General features: G+C 43.7%; 1 protein-coding gene across 1 annotated transcript in view; it reads right to left on the reverse strand.

Annotated features, from left to right (window-relative positions):
• LOC122807832 (RNA-binding protein 5-like) overlaps window positions 1-18,835 on the reverse strand; it is a 1,001,232-nt gene that overhangs the window by 259,448 nt on the left and 722,949 nt on the right. The gene's annotated exons all lie outside the window — the stretch shown is intronic.

Below are 18,835 nucleotides of genomic sequence, written 5' to 3' on the forward strand. Positions count from 1 at the left end.
CCCATCTGCCTAAAGCCCTAGAATCCCTGTTTGAAGGGTAGGGTTTTTGGTTGCAATAGCCTTAATACCTTTAGGTCCCTAGGAAATGGTTTCTGGATCCACTGTAGGATTTTTAGAGAGAAATTTGTGAGAGTCAGGTACTTTCTAGTACCCGTCAGGCTTTCTATGAGCTGTAGGTAAAGTATCAGGGTAAGACTTGCTTCCCTTAAGACATCTTCAATATCCAGGATAGGGCATATAGCTAGAGGCCTATGCTGAGGCAAGTCTAAAAATTCCCAGAGTCTCTTTTTTGATTGAGGGCAGTCCTGGCATTCCCAGCGGAAATTGCTCTCTTAGGGTATGCAAGGTTTCACCGAAAGAAAATTCCTCTGGAGGGGAGGCAGAGGGAATGGAGTCCTCTGCATCTGAATCCTCATAGGTGGATAAGGGTATGTCCTGGTAATCAGAGTGGTCAGTCATCGGACTCATGGTCTGTAGAATCAGAAGGAAAATCAGTTTTGTCTTTTAGAGGGAGGAGGCTGGCTTTAATATGAACATCGGAAGGCCCGAATACACCCTCATAAGCCGGTGCCTGCACAGCTGCTCCGGACCCATCCAAGGTAGACACATCTGCAGGTTCCATAGTCTAAGAAGCATCTCCCGGCATTCTGTACTCCGAATGAGTCTCAGTAGAGGCCTGCGAATCTGTAAAAGCAGGCATCAAGGGGCTGCGAAAGGACCTCACAGAGTACCAGCAGACTGGCGACTAGCTTAATGGAAGCGGCATCGGCAGTTTTGGACCTATGAAGTCTGCCTGTCTTTATCCTTACTTTTTTCAGAAGATCAGTAGTCGGGATGGCTTAAAGCCATTTCGGAATACTGAGAATGAGAGCGAAAGAATTTAGCAACAAAGATAGCCAGATGATGAATAGTTTGGGCGTTGAACAAGGCACAAAACCGACAGCAAGGAACGTCGTGGTCTGGGCCAAAACAGTGACACAGTAAGAATGAGAATTTCTGTGAGGTACTTGCTTTCAACAGGCAAGACAATTAACTTTTTCTGACATCTTTTAGAGCAAAAAAAAAAAGGGATTCCCAATGGGGTACTTAGCTTTAGAAGACTTCAGGTCTGAAACTCGAAAAACGAAAATTTCAGGTAGAGGCCGACCGGCACTTGCCAACTGCTTCAGGCTCCCGCGCGACAAGAAAAGCTGATGTAATGGTGTCAGCTGCATGTTTTATACCCCTGATGACCTGACGTCATGGAAGAGGCGACAGCATCCGACGCAGAAATCCCAAGACTCTGGTATTCGGGCCGACAGAGCTACCTGCAGGAGATAACCCAAGTGTGATGACTGCAACAGTAAAACACGAATATCTGGAGATGGCTTGACACTACGACCACCTGTGGAGGGATGGGAGTCGGAGAAACAGTTGATGTCAGAGGGGTGGGAGGGCCTGCCTGTACACCTTCAGGGTGGAAGGCGACACCTTCACACCTATATGTACTGGTGCTTTCACGAGAGATCTCACCATACCTCAACTGTCCATGTTTTTCCAGAATGTCCAGATTTTTGGCTCATATTTTTGGTCTGTTCCTCAAAATTTGGAGTTTTCAAGCAAATTAATAAAGACTGAATTAACTAAATGACAGGCATTTGAGTTTTAGACTTCAAATCCTTCAGAAAATGCATGGTAAAAAACATTTTACTCTAGCAACTTTCTAAGTTTATAAGAGCAATATTTAAAAAGCTCCAAGGGGTTAACTTCTCTTGGAGACTTACCAAAATCAGTTTGGTGTCGATAACTAGATATAGACACTGTCACATCCAATGCAATGCAAATCGTAGCAGAAAAAGGATTACTTATTTTCTGGTATGAAAGAGGAGGGATGTGAACTGGAAATACTTTTCCTTTTCTCAAGTCTTTCCTTTTTTATCTCAGAGGTTTTTTGAGCTGATATGTCGCCACTTTTGGTTTGTAGAGATGAAACAGTGGTGGTTTATCTCACTGTTGCAGGGAGAAGGCTCTTCAAGATAAACTTCTTGTTCCTGTCAATCAGCATCCCAATGTCCCGGCCCTAAACATGTAACAAACTCTTGCTGCATATGTTCCAATGGAATTTCATGTCAACACTTGGCACACTTTAAAACAAGATGTCTTATTACAATTAAGACTGCATACAATTAAATGGAAAAAGCAAACAAAAAAAAAAAACACATTTTATCTGCTTCTTTACTTATGCTAAGGCAAAGTCCAAAAAAAAAACCCTCAAGAGAAAGGCTCAGGCTTGGGTAGGCCCATGTAAAGTGAGAGGGAGATAAGCAGACTACAAAGCAAAAAAAGGGTAAAACACAAGGGCAGTCACTAAGTAAAACAGGTGAATTACAAGGATACCATGAGAGAAAAAATACATAAATTAGGAAGAGCTTGAGCAATGGAGACGCACTGGAATGACAGCTGCCCAATCAGAGTTGTCATAAGGGCATATACACCAACCACTGAGATGGCAGAGGAGGATGACAGGATCTGAGAGTTACAAATGTAACAGTAATCCAAGAAAATCTTTTCACTATTAAGCATTTGTTACATTACAGGAAGCAGGCCATACACACACTTGCATTAACAGGTGTAAGAGTCAAAAGAAAAAAAATTTGGCGAGCTTCTCAATTCTCTAAACAGACAGAAAAAAATTATATCCAATGAAACACGCAGCAAACGCTTAACAGAATGTTACATGACCTTACCAAAAAGTGCGACTGTGTACAAGCAGCTGAAAACAGTAGTGCAAGGACAAAAATGAAAAGATGAAGTTTGTTAAGCAAACTGGAATGGTTTACTGACCTCTTTCAGTCACAACCTGGACTGAATGAAGCAAAAAAACATTTAAAGTAAAACTTCAAATTACAGAAGTGGCGTCCTAACAAATTCAGTAACAAAATTTACATAACCACCATTTACAAATACTGCAGGTTTCAACAGCATTTGTAAGAGAACCAGTACAAAGAGACTGCACATTCAAGTGAGGATGGCAAAATATGCCCAACAGAACACAGAAAAATGCTTTCTATAAGTATCTGGGCAGGCAATACAAGTACACAGCAAAATATCACAATTCCAAGTGAAAGCAATCACATTTACTGAGTAAATACGTCTTAAGTTTATCTTTTAAATGGATTTCAGTGTCTGCAGTTTTATCTTAAAGGGTGAAATGTTCCAGACAGCTGGTCCAAGTCTGGATAGGGCTTTTTCACCTGCAAGTTTTAAACCCAAGTCTGACTAGAATGATAGTTTGTCATCCTGGCTTCTCCAATAATTGTTTGCTAGGATTATGTATCCACAAATCTTGGTTTCCATAACTTGCAGTTTTTGAGCATTTGTCCCAGACTGCATGACTAGCAATGGCAAACTATATTCAAGGTGGGGAGTGAGGGTGCTGCCTGCTACTGCTCTCCGAGCTTCCAGGAACAGTAACACAGATATCTTGCAGCAGAGTATGAGCTGTACTAGGGTGAAACTGATGACTCTGTGCATGTGTTTAGTGTAGGTCAAATGTAAAGCCAAGTTATCTCCGATTTGTAACATTAAGCATGGGATTACTCATGTTGTAACAGAACTGGGGAAGGTTACATATTGAGATATGGCAAGTAGTTCACAGGTTCATAGCTTATTTCGAGACTAACTGCCCATGATGCCATTTTAATCCTAGCCAGTTAGCCCATGTCAGAATCAAACACTACACCTTGTGTTTGTAAGGTAAATACCTTAACAATTATGCCAATCCTTACAAAGCTTTTTAAATACTTCTTATAGCTTCATAAGTACTAGGCTAGCTCCCCTTACCACCCATTTTAAGTACAGCCAATTTACCTTAAGGTGGGAATCAACCAGTTACCATGCACCTGTGAGGTAAACACCTTAACCATTAAGCTAACTCCCATACAGTACAATGTTAACGCACTGCAGGATGCAAGCTAAGCCCAGCCAGTGAGAAAGATCATCTAAATATACACATTTCCAAAATGAAACTGCTGTGCAATAGCTATTCTCAAACCAACACCAAACCTCCACTGAAAAGAGCACTGTGAAATTCTGTAGGTGTGTCCGACCACTGACGAAACCAGATTAGTTTGTGGACCGTTAAGAGTCAAAGAGCTGAAAAGCTTAGTGAACATGTTTTGCACACCCAGAAGGGTTCTATATTTGACTTCAATACCCCATACTATGCTCAGCATATTGCTAAGGCTAACATATGGTAATCAATGCAACTTAATACATTCTAACCTCACCAATGACACTCAAAAACACTTCCCTACTGTCTGAAACCTGACTTCAAGCTACTAGATGGAGGACACGCTCCTCCATGCAACACATCAAGAAACAAAAATATGTCGGGGAAAATAACTTCTGCCTACAGTAACATGGCATTTAAGTGTACTCTTATGTTAGAGCAAAATGCAAAAATGCACTAAAGAGAAAAGACAGCAAGACCACACAAGCTCTTGGATCACCACCATGAAATTGAAAAAGTCTCAAAGACATTTACAATGAGAACAAAAAAAGTACAGTTGTGTACGCTTACCATAAATGTAGATGTTAGAGTGTTGCAGTCATTACATTTGGGTAATCTGCTGGCAGGTTGCCCTCAGTCGGCCTGAATTCCAAAGTCTTGGGTCTAGCGTCGGCTGATGTCTACTCTTCCATGACGTCAGGGATATAAAACAAGCAGCAGACGCCATTTTATTTAGTTTTTCTTGCCCCAGATGTCAGGTGTCCCCAAAAAGGCAGCCAAAAACAAAACAAAACAAACAATATATGCATCAATATAAACTTCACCTTCATCTACAAGCAAATATACCACAAAGGTTGCAGAAGACAGAGAAGGAAAGAAACTCCAAAATGAAAGGGGAATGGCTGGCGGGTAACCTGGACTGCAACAGTGAATACACTTGAACATCTACATTTATGGTAAGTGTACACAACTGTACTATGTTCTTCGTGTTTCACTGTTGCAGTCATTACATTTGGGTAGAATCCCAAAGTTATGGTTAGGAGGCTGGAGCTAAACAGCACTAGGTGCGGCTATAAGGCCCTGCAGAAAGTACAGTTTTGTACCTACCATAAATGTAGATGTCCGAACTGGATAGCATCTGCAGTCATAACAACTGGGTTGTCCTGTCGTCAGGCAGCCCTTCAGTCGGCCGGATTCCAAAGTCCGGGTCCGGCTTCGGCTGATGTCGCACTTCACCCGACGTCATCTCTGTTGGTCTTCGGGTATAAAGGCATCAGCCGACGCCATTTTCCTCAGTGTTTCTTGCCCCAGATGCCAGTAGCCCTCTTGTAGGCTAAAAATTTTGGATAAATACCAATGTTTCCAAAAAGATAGTGGTAAACACAAAAAATAAGCATGTATGTACATATATACAACAAATACACCATAAAAGACTCCCCCCACCAGCTAGCTATTAGGAGGGTAAACACCCTAGGAGTACCACAGAGGGAAAGGAGGGGGTAATCCTGACTGCAGATGCTATCCAGTTCGGACATCTACATTTATGGTAGGTACAAAACTGTACTATGTCCTTCATGGATGCATCTGCAGTCATAACAACTGGGTAGAATACCATAGCCAACTAGGGCGGAGGAAGAAACTAGATTATGGTGTGTTTAGGATCCCTTGCAGTACAGCAGTGGCAAACCCTGCTCGGGATCTGGAATATAGAGGCAAATTATAATGCTTGGCAAATGTATGCACGGAGGTCCAAGTAGCCGCCTCAATAATGTCTTTGGTTGCCACTCCTCGTAAAAGGCTGTGGTAGTGGCTGTTGCCCTTGTAGAATGAGGTCTTATGTTCTGTGGAATTGGTTTTCCATGGAAGGAGTAACAGAATCGTATGCAATTTCCTATCCATTTGGAGATTGTCTGTTTGGAAATAGCTTTTCCTTCCCTTCCTGTTGCATAGGCTACAAAAGCTGATCAGTTTTTCTGCTACTTTTGTTCTGTCCAGGTAGTAGCGTAGCTGTCTATGTACATCCAAGGTATGCAGTATTCTTTCCCTCTGTTTTGTGGGTTGGGAAAGAAGGTAGGTAGGTGGATTGCCTGGTTTAAAGACACTCTGGATACCACCTTAGGCATAAATGTAGGATTAGTCCTCATGGACACTATCTGGATGGAAGATTAGGAAGGGTTGTACTGCCATTAGGCCTGAGTTCAGAAACCCTCCTGGCTGAGGTTATTGCCAGTAGGAAGGCGGTTTTCCACGATAGATGCTGTAGGTCTGCTGTTGCTGCTGGCTCAAAGGGTGATAGTGTCAACTTTTCTAGCACAAAGTTCAAGTCCCAAGCTGGTAATGGTGGTTTCCTTGGAGGTTTTACATTCTTGATTCCTCTGAGGAACTGTCTGAGTAATGGGTGTGAAAAAACAGGTGGATCAAAGCTGTATTCTGCTGATATAGCTGATGCATGTATCTTGATGGAGGAGTAGGACAGGCCTGAATGTAGAAGTTCTGCCAGATACTCCAGAATGTTAGGCATATCTATGTTTGACACATCTTTTCCTCTTTCAGTACTCCAAATGACAAACCTTTTCCATTTTCCTGCATAGTTCCTTCTTGTTGAAGGTCTGCGGGCTTCAAGAATAATGTCTTTAACTCTTTGGGAAAGTTCTGGATTAGCTGCTATGTGATGTTCCATGCAGTCAGTTGCAACGTTTTTAGGTTTGGATGCATGATGCTGTAGTTGTTCTGAGTTAACATCAAAGGCATCAGGGGTATTGGCCACATATTGTTCTGAGACATGCTCCTCAGCAGTGGGTACCAGTGTTGTCTTGGCCAGTTTGGAGCTATTAGGATTATCCTTGGACGTTCTTCCTTGATTTTTAGTAATACCTTGTGTATCAAGGGAAGAGGTGGGAATGCATATGCTGTTAGGCCTTTCCAGCTGAAGGAGAGCGAATCCACTTTCCATGCTAGTGGGTGGAATGTCCTTGTGCAGAATTTTTGAGCTGGTGATTGAGAGGGCAAGCAAATAAATCTATCTGAGGCATTCCCCATTTCTTTGAGATGGTCTTGAAGATGTCCGGGTGTAGCATCCATTCGTGGGCATCCGATGTGGTTCTGCTTAATATGTCTGCTAGAGTATTTTCTTTTCCCGGTACAAATATTGCCTGTAACTGGATGTTGTAGCTGAGTGCCAGGTTCCACAGCTCCAAAGTCATTCTGCATAGGGGGTATGAATGCCTCCCTGTTTGTTGATGTACCACATGACTGTGGTGTTGTCTGTCCTTATCTTCAACTGGCCCTCTGAGAAATGGTCTGAAGTTTTGGATTGCCAGTTTTACTGCCAGCATTTCTTTTAGGTTGATGTGCAGGTGAAGTTGATCCTGCGTCCACAATCCTTGCACGCATTTGTCCAGCATGTGGGCCCCCATCCTAGGTCTGAAGCGTCTGTTGTGATGGTCTGGCTTGCTTGACATCTGCGAAAGGGTAGCCCTGGGTTTGACTGGCATGCTTGAGCCCACCATAGGAACTCCAGTTTTAAGCATGGAATTAGTGGAATTTCTGTTTCTAGGCTGTGCCTGTGTTGGGACCATAAATTCTTTAGGTACCACTGTAGTTTTCTCATATGTAGTCTGGCAAGTGGAACCAAGATTATGCATGATGCCATGAAGCCCAAGGCCTGCAGTACTTTTCTTGCTGTTAACTTGTTCTGTTTTGTTAGTGCCAAGAAGTAAAGAGGAGTTCTCTTTGTTTTTCTGCAGTTAGGAAAGCCATTTGTTTTACTGTGTCCAATTCCGCCAAGAATGTCCTTGTCTGGGATGGGATCAGCCTTGATTTTGTAAATTGACTGTGTATCCCAGTGCTTGTAGCAAGTAAATGACCCTTTGTAAATCTGTTGTCAGCTTGCTTTTGTTGTCCCCTTGTAGCAGGCAGTCGTCCAGGTATGGGTAAATTTGAATTCCCTGTAGTCTGCAGTGGGCGATTACTGATGCCAGGCATTTTGTGAATACTCTGGGCAGTAGATAAGCCAAAGGGCAATGCTGAGAATTGATAATGCTCTGATCCTGCAAGAAATCTGAGGTATCTTCTGCAGATTGGTCGAATGGGGACGTGCAGGTATGCCTCCTTGAGATCTAGAGTTACCAGCCAACACTCCTTGCCCAGCATGGGAAGAAGTTGCTGTAGGGTCAGCATTTTGAATTTTGGGACAATGATGTATGTATTTAAGGTGGACAGGTCGAGAATAGGTCTCCAACTTTTTCCTTTCTTGGAACTAGGAATAGTCTTGAGTAGAATCCTTTCCTTGTTCTGTTGTTGGCACTCTTTCCACAGCTCTCATGTTTGCTAACTGCATTATCTGTTGTAGAGCCTCTGTTTTTGATTTGGAGGTAGATTTGGCATTCCTCTTTGACTGGTAAAGTGTGGAAGTGGAACCGTAACCTTGATCTATGGTTTGTAAAATCCACTTGTCTTTTGTGATATAGTGCCAGTTCTTTGAAAATAAGGTTAATTTGCCTAACGGAGCTGCTATTTGTTCCCTGGTAGGCGGATTTAGAGTTAAGTCACTGTGGCTGTGTTGTTGTAGTGGCAGTGGTTGTGTCTGTGCCTCTGTTGTTACCTTGCCACTGTCGTCCTCTGTAGGCACCTCCTCTGGATTGGTTTCTGCCTCTGGAACGTCTATTCCTGCCCCTTTGGGATCTTGTGGAGTCAGGAAAGGACCAATTTTTGGCAGGCCAGTTCCTGCTAAACCTTGGGGGTTGGACCTGCAAGAAATCTTTAACCGTTTGAACAGATTTTGCCTTTTCTTCCATTTTCTTCATTACCTGCTGGGCAGGTGTACCAAACAAGCTGGTCTTATCCATAGGAGCATCTAATAACTTAGCTTTAACATGATCCGGTAAAGCTTGTTCCTTTAGCCATGCATGCCTTCTTATCACTGTGCCAGTCATGGCTGATCTAAATGAAGCCTCCAGTGCATCATAGCCACATTTTAAGGAATGGTTACTAACCTGTTGTATGTTATTTACCATTTCTAATACATATTTCTTATCAATTGATTCATCAGAGGATAGCTTTTTTGTTAACTGATCAAGCATAAACTCTTGGTATTGTATCATGTGAAACTGACAGTTTAAAGCTCTAGCTGAGAGAGTAGCTGAAGTGTAAACCTTTTGCCCCATCTGTCTAAAGACCTGGCTTCCCTTTCAGAAGGAATAGGGTTTTAGCTGTGGTCGCTACTGCCTTGGGACCCTGGGATATAGTTTCGGGTCTGCAAGTGGGGCCTTGTAAAGGTGGTGATGAGTGTCTGGTACCCTGTAAAATCTGTCTGGTTTGGCAGGGGCTGGAGGTAAAGAATCTGGTGCAGAGCAGACATCATTGAAGGCATCATCCACTACAGAGAGCACAGGAGGTATAGCTAAGGGCCTGTGTTGTGGAAGGTGCAGAAAGGTTCTCAGTCTTTTTCTGGAGTCTGAGAAATCCTGCTGCTGCCATTGGAACTGCTCGCATGGCATGTAAGGTTTCCCCAAAGGAAAATTCTTCTGGTGGGGAGGCAGCTGGAATGGATTCTTCAGCATCTGAGTCTTCAAAATTGGAGAAAGGAGCCTCTGGCTGGTCTGTTATGTCTGATTCATCAGCAGAATCATCAGAGGACACAGGCTCGGGGCTCTGCCCTAGGTCTCTTCTCTGGGGGCTGAGAGGCCCTGTCTGGGTGAGATTGAGATCCCTAATTAATGAAAGTAAATCTTCTGCCAGAGTAAGCATTTGTGCACTAGAAGAGGGCCGGGTTGTAGGGGTTTAGCAGGCACTGTTCTAGTAGTTTTGGCTGCTTTGGCCCTGGCAAAGGCCTTAATGGACATGGCTGCTGGAGGCCTAGCAGCACCACGTGCTGGGGTAGACACATCCAAGGGAATGGTGTCTGATAAGTCAGTGGCAACCACCGTAGTGGATAAAATTTCTGAGGCCGATTCAAGAGAAGTAGCAGGGGCCTCAGTGGTAGTGATAGATTCTGCTGTATTTTGATCAGTTTTCGGTTTCGCCGAAACCGAGACACTCGTGGTTTGCTTAACCATGGTTTCGGCCGAAACCGCGAGTGTCGGTCTTTATCTTTGCGTTTTAGCAGTTTGGGTAGTCGGAGGATCCGACGGCATAATATACGCAAAATCAGAACCGAAAACTGCTCCGCAAACTGCGACCCCCGTCTACGCGTCCGTCGGTTGGAAGAAGGACAGGCGAACAGGCTGCTACGTCGTGGGCTGGGCCTAAACAAGGCAGACAGTAAGAGTGGAAATCCTTATGAGGTATTTGTTTCCCACAGGTTAAACAATTATTAACTTTTTCTGACATCGGCTGAGGCAAGAAAGAGTCCCCAACGGGTACTTAGCTTTAGAAGTCTTCGGTAGTATTCGGTAGAAGTAATCTCTGGATCCGACCGACCGGCACTTGCGAACAGCTTCTGCTTGGGCCACGCGCAAGAAAGACTGAGGAAAATGGCGTCGGCTGACGCCTTTATACCCGAAGACCAACAGAGATGACGTCGGGTGAAGTGCGACATCAGCTGAAGCCGGACCCGAACTTAAGAATCCGGCCGACTGAAGGGCTGCCTGACGACAGGACAACCCAGTTGTTATGACTGCAGATGCATCCATGAAGGACATCTGCAGTGGCAAAAGCCTGCCATGGACTTAAGAGTAGAGAGGCAAATGATAATGCTTTGTAAAGGTGTGAACAAAACTCCAAGTAGCAGCCTCTAGAATGTCTTTGATTGGTACTCCTCTGAGAAAGGCTGCTGAAGTAGCTGCAGCTCTGGTGGAATGAGACCCAATGCCCTTGGGCACAGGATTGCCATGCTGTAAATAGAAACAAATGCAGTGGCTTATCCACTTTGAAATAGTCTGCTTTGAAACAACCTTTCCTTCTGATCCTGCAGCACATGTCACTAGAAATTGCTCAGTTTTTCTTAGAGTATTAGTCCTGCTCAAGTAGAATCTTAGCTGTCTGTGTACGTCCAAGGAATGCAGAATTCTCTCCCCCTTGTTCTGCGGATTTGGATAAAAGGTTGGGAGATGAATAGTTTGGTTAAGAGCCACACTGGAAACCACTTAGGCATAAATGTTGGGTTTGTCCTCAGAGACACCCTCTGAATGGGTAAAATATGATAAAAGGCTCCACAGCCATGAGGGCCTGTAGCTCTGAGACTCTTCTTGCTGCTAGTAGCAGAGCCATTTTCCATAATAACTTTATATCAGCAGTAGCAGCTAGTTCAAATGAAGGCAGGGTGACCTTTTCCAACACAGCTGAGGTCCCATGCAGGTACTGCTGAACTTCTAGGAGGCCTTAAAGTTTTGGCTCCTCTAAGATACTGCTTTAGTAAAGGATGAGAAAAGATTGGTGGCTCTGTACTGTAATGAGCCGAAATGGCAAAGGCATGGATTTTAATTGATGAGAAAGATAGGCCTTTGTGAAGCATCTCAGTCAAGTATTGTAATATCTAAGGAATATTTGGTTCTGCTGTATCAGTTCCTTGTGCTCGATTCCAAGCACAGAATCGCTTCCATTTATCAGCATAAGATTTTCTAGTACTAGGCCTTCTGGCTTAAAAAATTACATCCATCACAGCTTTACTGAGAGGTGTTGTTTGTATGACTACATGATCAGTCATGCTGCCAGGTTCAGAGTCTGGAGTTGATTGTGCAGGATCTGATTGTTTTGCTGGAACAGTAGTCGAGGTCGGACTTTTAGTAGGACCTTGGGAAGAAGAGGCAAAGGAGGAAAGGCGTAAACTGATGGGGTTTTCCAATTGAAGGATAGGGCGTCCACTTTCCATGCCTGTCTGTGATAAGTCCTTGTGCAGAATCTTTTCAATTGATAATTTTGAGGAGAGGCAAATAGATCTATGTCTGGGCTCCCCCATTTCTTTATCATCATGCTGAAGACTTGTGGATCTAGTTTCCACTCGTGAGGGTCCATAAGGTTTCTGCTTAAATCATATGCCAGAGTATTTTGTTTTCCTGGGAGGAATTGAGCTTGATGTATTTGGCTAAGTCAAAGCTGAATCCCACAGTGCAATGGCTAATCTGCAAAGGGGGTATGAGTGCATGCCCCCCTTGCCTGTTTATATACCACATAACTGTGGTGTTGTCCGTCGTTATCAGTAGTTGTCCTGGATGAATTAAGTCCTTGAAGGATGTCAGGGCATTTTAAATGGCTAGCATCTCTTTGTGGTTATGTAGATGCATTTGTTTTGGGGTCCATATGCCCTGAATGCATATTCCCGCCATGTGGGCCCCCCAGGCATAATCTGATGCGTCTGTTAAGGTTTGGCTGGCAGGGGGTGTACAGTGAAGGCCCGTCCCATGTTTTGGTGACATGCCTTTACCCACCCATAGAAACTCCTGTTGTAGGCAGGGAATGAGAGGAATCATTGTTTCCAGACTGTGACAATGTTGACTCCATAAACTTTTTAGGTACCACTGAAGTTTCCTTATATGCAGTCTTGCATATGGAATCAGCAGGATGCAGGATGCCATGAAGCCCAAAGCATGCAGAGTTTGGCTTGCAGATAACTGGGTTTTTGTTGCCATCAGTTTGAAGTAAGTAGTTAGTTGCCTTTGTCTGGAGTGAGGTAAGCCACCTGGGCAGTTGTACTCAAGCTTGCACCCAGGAATGTTATCTTTTGAGAGGGTACCAGTTGAGATTTCTTTTCATTGTGTACCCTAGGCATGTTAGAAGCCTTTTCACAAACGCCAGGTGTTGGAAGAAAAATGTCCTTGTTCTCTGCTTGAATGAGACAATCGTCCAAGTAAGGATATATTTGTATATTTCTTTGTCTGCAAAAAGCAATTACTGGTGCCAGGCACTTTGGCTTATCTACTGCGCCCAGGATCTTTACAAAGGGCAGTGCAGAGAATTGGTAATGCATTAAGTCAGCCTTGAATCTGAGGCATCTTCTGCATGATTGCCTTATTGGGACATGCAGGTATGCCTCTTAGGTCTGTCACCAGCCAAACATTCTTGCCTAGCATGGGCAGAAGCTGCTGCAAAGTCAACATTTTGAATTTTGGAATGTCCAGGTATGTGTTCAAAATCGATAAATCCAGTATTAGCCGCCAGGCCTTGTCCTTTCTGGGTACCAAGAACAGTAGAGTAAAAACTGCCCTTTTTCCTGTTCTGGTACTGGCTGAATGGCCCCCATATCCATGCGGGACGTAACCTGTTTCTGTGCCTCTGCCCATTGATTTTTTTGGCAGGTCTGGCCAACCATTTGCCATTGGCAGTGTGTGGAAATGGAATCTGTATCCCTGTGATACTATGTTTAGCACCCACTTGTCCTATGTTATTAACTGCCAATTTTGAGCAAAAAGTGCTAATTTTCCCCCTAAGGGTGCTGCCAAAAGGTAAGTGCTTGGTGAAGGCAGAGGGAAGTCATTGGGACGGTTTTCTGTAGGTTTGCACTTTATCTCCGCCAGATTTGGAGGTAGAAGCGCCCCATTGGTTTCATAGGTTGATACTAGGCTATCTGCCCTAGGGCATTTACAAGCCTAGCCAGAGTGTGTTTGGCTTTCACCACCTTTCTTAGATTAGTTGACTGTGCCTCTGTATAGTAGGTCACAGAAGATAGCCCATTGGGTTAGTTTACCGTGCCTCTGTCTAGCAGTGACACAGACTAGATCCCAGGGGTAAATTTACAATCTCCCATCCAAACGTCAAGATTCTTCTTGACGAGGGTCATTGAGGGGCTATGTCTGACATGGATTGGGATTTTGTTCCAGAGTGAGGGGAGCCTCTGGGATATGAATCTGTCCCTCGAGCATGTTCTATTTGTTTCTGTGCTGAGGTTTAAGTCACTGGAGTGTGTAGTTCTCATGGATTTGGATTTCTTGAGGTGGAGCATGTCCATTAATTCTGGGTTGAACATGGCTTTATACGTCAGGCACAGATCGCCTGAGTAGGCGGTAAGCAACTGAGTAGAGCTGGAGTTTCTTTAGCCTAACTGCGTAGGGCATCTGAGTCCCTTGCTCCTCTTGGTGAGGTACTTTTGGGGTCTAGTTGTAGCAGGTATCAGGTAAGGTACATCCCAAATGGGACACTGTATTCAATTATGGGCCTGAGTAGAGGGGCACAATGATCTCTCGATCTAGATGTGAACCCCTTCATGATAAGGTGGGCTATATAGAATGTCTTTCTAACCACTTTGTCAATGTGATTGTATTTATTTTATAAATAAATAAATTATATATATATATATATATATATATATATATATATATATATATATATATATATATATATATTGTAGTTCGGAATACTGAACACCTACCTCGACCCATGTTAAAACCCGTTCCTAGATTTTGTCTTGTTTAAGTAGAATCTTAGTTGTCTGTGTACATCCAATGAATGCAGAATCCGCTCCCCCTTGTTCTGTGGATTTGGGGAAAAAAAGTTGACAGATGAATGGTCTGATTAAGAGCCACACTAGATACCACTTTAGGCATAAAGGATGGATTGGTCCTGTCGGGGTAGAAAATAATAAAAGGCTCCACTGCCATGAGAGCCTGTAATTCTGTAATCCTTCTAGCTGAAGTGACTGCTAAAAGAAAAGCAGTCTTCCAAGAGAGAGATTTTATGTCTGCAGTAGCATCTGGCTCAAAAGGAGGTAGGGTGAGCTTTTCCAACACAAAATTGAGGTCCCATGCCAGAGTTGGTGTTCTCCTGGGAGGTCTTAAATTTTTGGCCCCTCCGAGATACTGCTGTAGCAGGGGATGAGAAAAGAGGGGAGGCTCTGTGTTGTAATGAGCTGAAATGGCAGAGGCATGGATTTTTATGGGAGAGAAAGAGAGGCCCTTGTGAAGCATCTCAGTTAAATATTGCAGAATCTGAGGAATGGTGGGTATTGCTGTGCTTATTCCTTGCGATTGGTTCCAGGCACAGAATCTTTTCCATTTATCAGCATAAGATTTTCTAGTACTAGGCCTTCTAGTCTACAAAATGACATCCATCACAGGTTTGCTGAGAGATGTAACTGGTGAAATTAGTTGATTAGCCATGCTGCAAGATTCAGAGTTTGGGGCTGAGTGTGCAGAATTTGATAGTTCTGCTGAGACAGTAGATAAGGTGTCTGAAGCAGGTTCCACAGAGGAAGGTGTGACATATTGCGTAGGAGCGGGTACCAGTGTTGGCGAGGCCAGTCTGGATCAATCAGAATCATTTTTGGCTTTTCCTGTCTGACTTTTAGTAATACCTTGGAGAGCAAAGGCAGAGGGGGAAAGGCATAGACTGACCGTTTTTTTCCAGCTGAAAGACAGAGCATCCATTTTCCAAGCTTTTTTGGGATGGATTCTTATGCAGAATTTGTCCAACTGACAGATCTTTTTGCCTCACCCCAAAACGATGTCTGGGCTCCCCCATTTGCGTGTCAACATGCTGAAGATTTGTGGATCCAGTTTCCATTCGTGTGGGTCCATAAGATTTCTGCTTAGTTCGTCTGCCAGAGTATTTTGCTTTCCTTGCAGGAACTGAGCTTGTAGATGCATCTGGTAAGTCAAGGCTGTGTTCCACAAAGCCATGACTAGTCTGCAAAGGGGGTAGGAATGGGTACCCCTTCTGTTTATGTACCACATGATTGTGGTGTCAGTCAATCAGTAGTTGTCCTGGATGAAGAAAGTCCTTGAAGGCTGTCAGAGCATTCTGTACAGCCAGCATCTCTTTCTGGTTGATATGCAGGTGCATTTGATTTGGGCTCCATTCCCTCTGAATGCATCAGATGCGACCCCCCCCCCCCAAGCATAATCTGATGAGTCTGTAGTCGGGTTTTGGGTGGTAGGCCCTTGTTTTGCTGACAGGCCTCTGCCCGCCATAAGAACTCTTGCTGTAGGCAAGGAATGATAGGAATAATTGTTTCCAGGCTGTGGCAATGTTGACTCCATAAGCTTTTTAGGTACCATTGAAGATTCCTCATATGCAGTCTTGCATATGGAATTAGTAGAATGCAGGAAGCCATGAACCCAAAGGCCTGCAGAATTTGTCTTGCAGATAACTGGGTTTTTGTGGCCACTTGTTTGAAGTCAGTCATCAATTGGATTTGTTTTTCTGTCGTGAGTTAAGTCATCTGGGCAGTTGTATTCAAGCTTGCACCCAGGAATGTAATTATTTAAGAGGGTACCAGTTGTGATTTCTTTTCGTTTATGGTGTACCCTAGGCAAGTTAGAAGCCTTTTTACAAACGCCAGATGCTGTAGAAGAGTGTCCTTGTTTTCTGCCTGAATTAGACAATCGTCCAGATAAGGCTAAATTTGAATGTTTCTTTGTCTGCAAAATGTAATTACTGGTGCGAGGCACTTTGTGAAGACCCTGGACGCAGTAGACAAGTCAAGGGGCAGTGCAGACAACTAGTAATGCAAATAGCCTGCTTTGAAGCAGAGGTATCCCTCTGAAAGATTCCCTGATTGGGATATGCAGGTAAGCCTCTCAAGTCTAGAGTTACCATCCAGGCATCCTTGCCTGGCATAGGCAGTAACTGTTGTAGAGTCAGCATCTTGAATTTTGGTATGTCCAGGAATGTATTTAGAATGGACAAGTCCAGAATTGGACGCCATGATTTGTCTTTTCTGTGTACCAGGAAAAGTCTTCAATAAAAACCTTGTTCCTTTTCCTTTTCTGGTACCGGTTGAATAGCCCCCATATTCATGAGGGACATATCTTGCTTCTGGGCCTCTGCCCACTGATTTGGAGGCAGATCTGGCCATCCATTTGGGATTGGCAACATATGGAAATGAAATCTGTATCCCTGAGATACATTTAAAACCCACTTGTCCAGGGTAATTAGATGCGAATTTTGTGCATGAAGTGCTAGTTTTCCCCACAAAGGGGTTGGCAAAAGACAAGTGCTTGGAGATGGCAGAGGAAAGTCGCTGAGACTGTTTACCGTAGGGAGGTGTCTTGCTACTTCAGATCTGGAGGTGGAGGCACCCCAATGTTTTGTTCTGCAAGTTCCTTGTGACTGAAACCTGGAGCCTTGGGAGTGTCTAGGTTTGACCTGAGTGGCTCTGGTGGATAATGGAAAGGGCCACTTCTTAGTAGGCCAGTGCCTACTGAACCTGGGTGGTTGCACTTGTAGGAAATCTTTAACAGTTTGCATAGATTTAGCTTTGTCTTCCATCTTTTTCAAAACTACTTCTGCCTTATTACCAAATAGACTGTCCTGTTGTAAAGGAGCATACAACAATTTTGCTTTAACATGATCAGGCAGATTTTGCTCCTCGAGCCAAGCACGCCTTCTTATCACAGATCCATTTACAGCGGCCCTGCAAGAGGCCTCCAAGGAATCAAAACCACATTGCAAAGTATGCTTTCCAACTTGTTCAGCTGAATGCAATAAATCCTGTAACTATTTTCCACACAGTCAGAAACCAACATCATTTTCTGCTTAAGTAAGCCCATGACATGTTGCTGATATTTAAGCATATGAAATTGACAGTTTAAAGCCCGGATTGCCAAGCTTGCAGACGTGTAAACCTTTTTACCCCATCTATCCAGCACCCTGGAGTCTCTATCAGGAGGAGTAGGATTTTTAGTAGAAGAGGCCTTAATGCCCTTGGGACCCTGAGAAATGGTTTCAGGATCAGCAATAGGATTTTTGAAAAGGAATTTGTGGGAGTCAGGAACCCTGTAGTATCTGTCTGGCTTACTAGGAGCTGGAGGCAGAGAATCAGGAGTCATACTAGATTCTGAAAAAAAAACATCAACAATGTCTAGAACAGGAGATACAGCCAAAAGGCCCATGCTGAGGAGGAAGAAGAAAATCCCTAAGTCTCTTTTTAGATTCAGAGAAATCCTGACTTTCCCAGTGGAAGTGTTCCCATAAGGTATGTAAAGTTTCCCTAAAAAGAAAAATCCTAAGGGGGAGAAGCAGAAGGAATGGAGTCTTCTGCATCAGAGTCCTCATAAGTAGGAATAGAAAAATCCTGTTCATTAGAAGAATCAGAAGAAAGAGAATCCTGTTCAGAAGATTCATAATCAATGTCTTGCCTAGGGCTCTTAGGAGGGGGTTGGCTACCCCTGATCAGAGTAATTAAATCTTCAGCCATTTTGATAATTTGTTTTTTAGGCATAGGAGCCTGCACATATGGCCCAGGCGTTTTTTTAGACAGATTTAGATTTTGGCCTTAATTTTGAAGATGGCATTGGTCTAATATACAAATCTGTAGGCCTGAAAATACCCTCAGAAGTCGGTGCCTGCACAGCGGCTCCGGACCAATCTAAGTTAGAGACATCCACGGGTTCCATAATTGAAGCATCTCACGGCATACTGGACTCAGAATGGGTCTCAGTAGAGGCCTGCGAATCAGAAGTAGCAGGCATCAGGGGCTGCGAAAGCACTTCACTGAGTACCAGCGAACTGGCGACTGGCTTAGGAGAAGCGTTGTCAGTTTTGAACCTCGACGGTATGTCTGCCTTTTTCTTTGCGTTTTTTTAGGTATTCTGGTTGCTAACAGACTTCATTTCTGGATAATTAAATCTAGAGCCAAAATATTTAGAAGCAAAAATATACAGACGTTTAATAGTGTGTTGATTAAATTTATTACAAAACCGACAGCAAGGTACGTTGTGGTCAGGGCCTAGGCAAGGAATACATTACAAATGAAAATCCTTATGAGGTATTTGCTTCCCACAAGTAATGCAATTAACTTTTACTGACATTGGTAAGGAGCAAGAAAAAGTTTCCCCAATGGGGTACTTAGCTTTTAGTTGAAGACTTCGGTTCTGAAACACGAAAACGAAAATTTCAGGAGTCAGCCGACCAGCACTTGCAAACTGCTTCTACTTCTGGCACCGCGCGGCAAGAGACTGATGCAATGGCACC

This window comes from Protopterus annectens, chromosome 7.part1 (assembly GCF_019279795.1).
Source record: "Protopterus annectens isolate FY-2018-M chromosome 7.part1, PAN1.0, whole genome shotgun sequence".
NCBI classification, from domain to species: Eukaryota; Metazoa; Chordata; order Ceratodontiformes; family Protopteridae; genus Protopterus; species Protopterus annectens.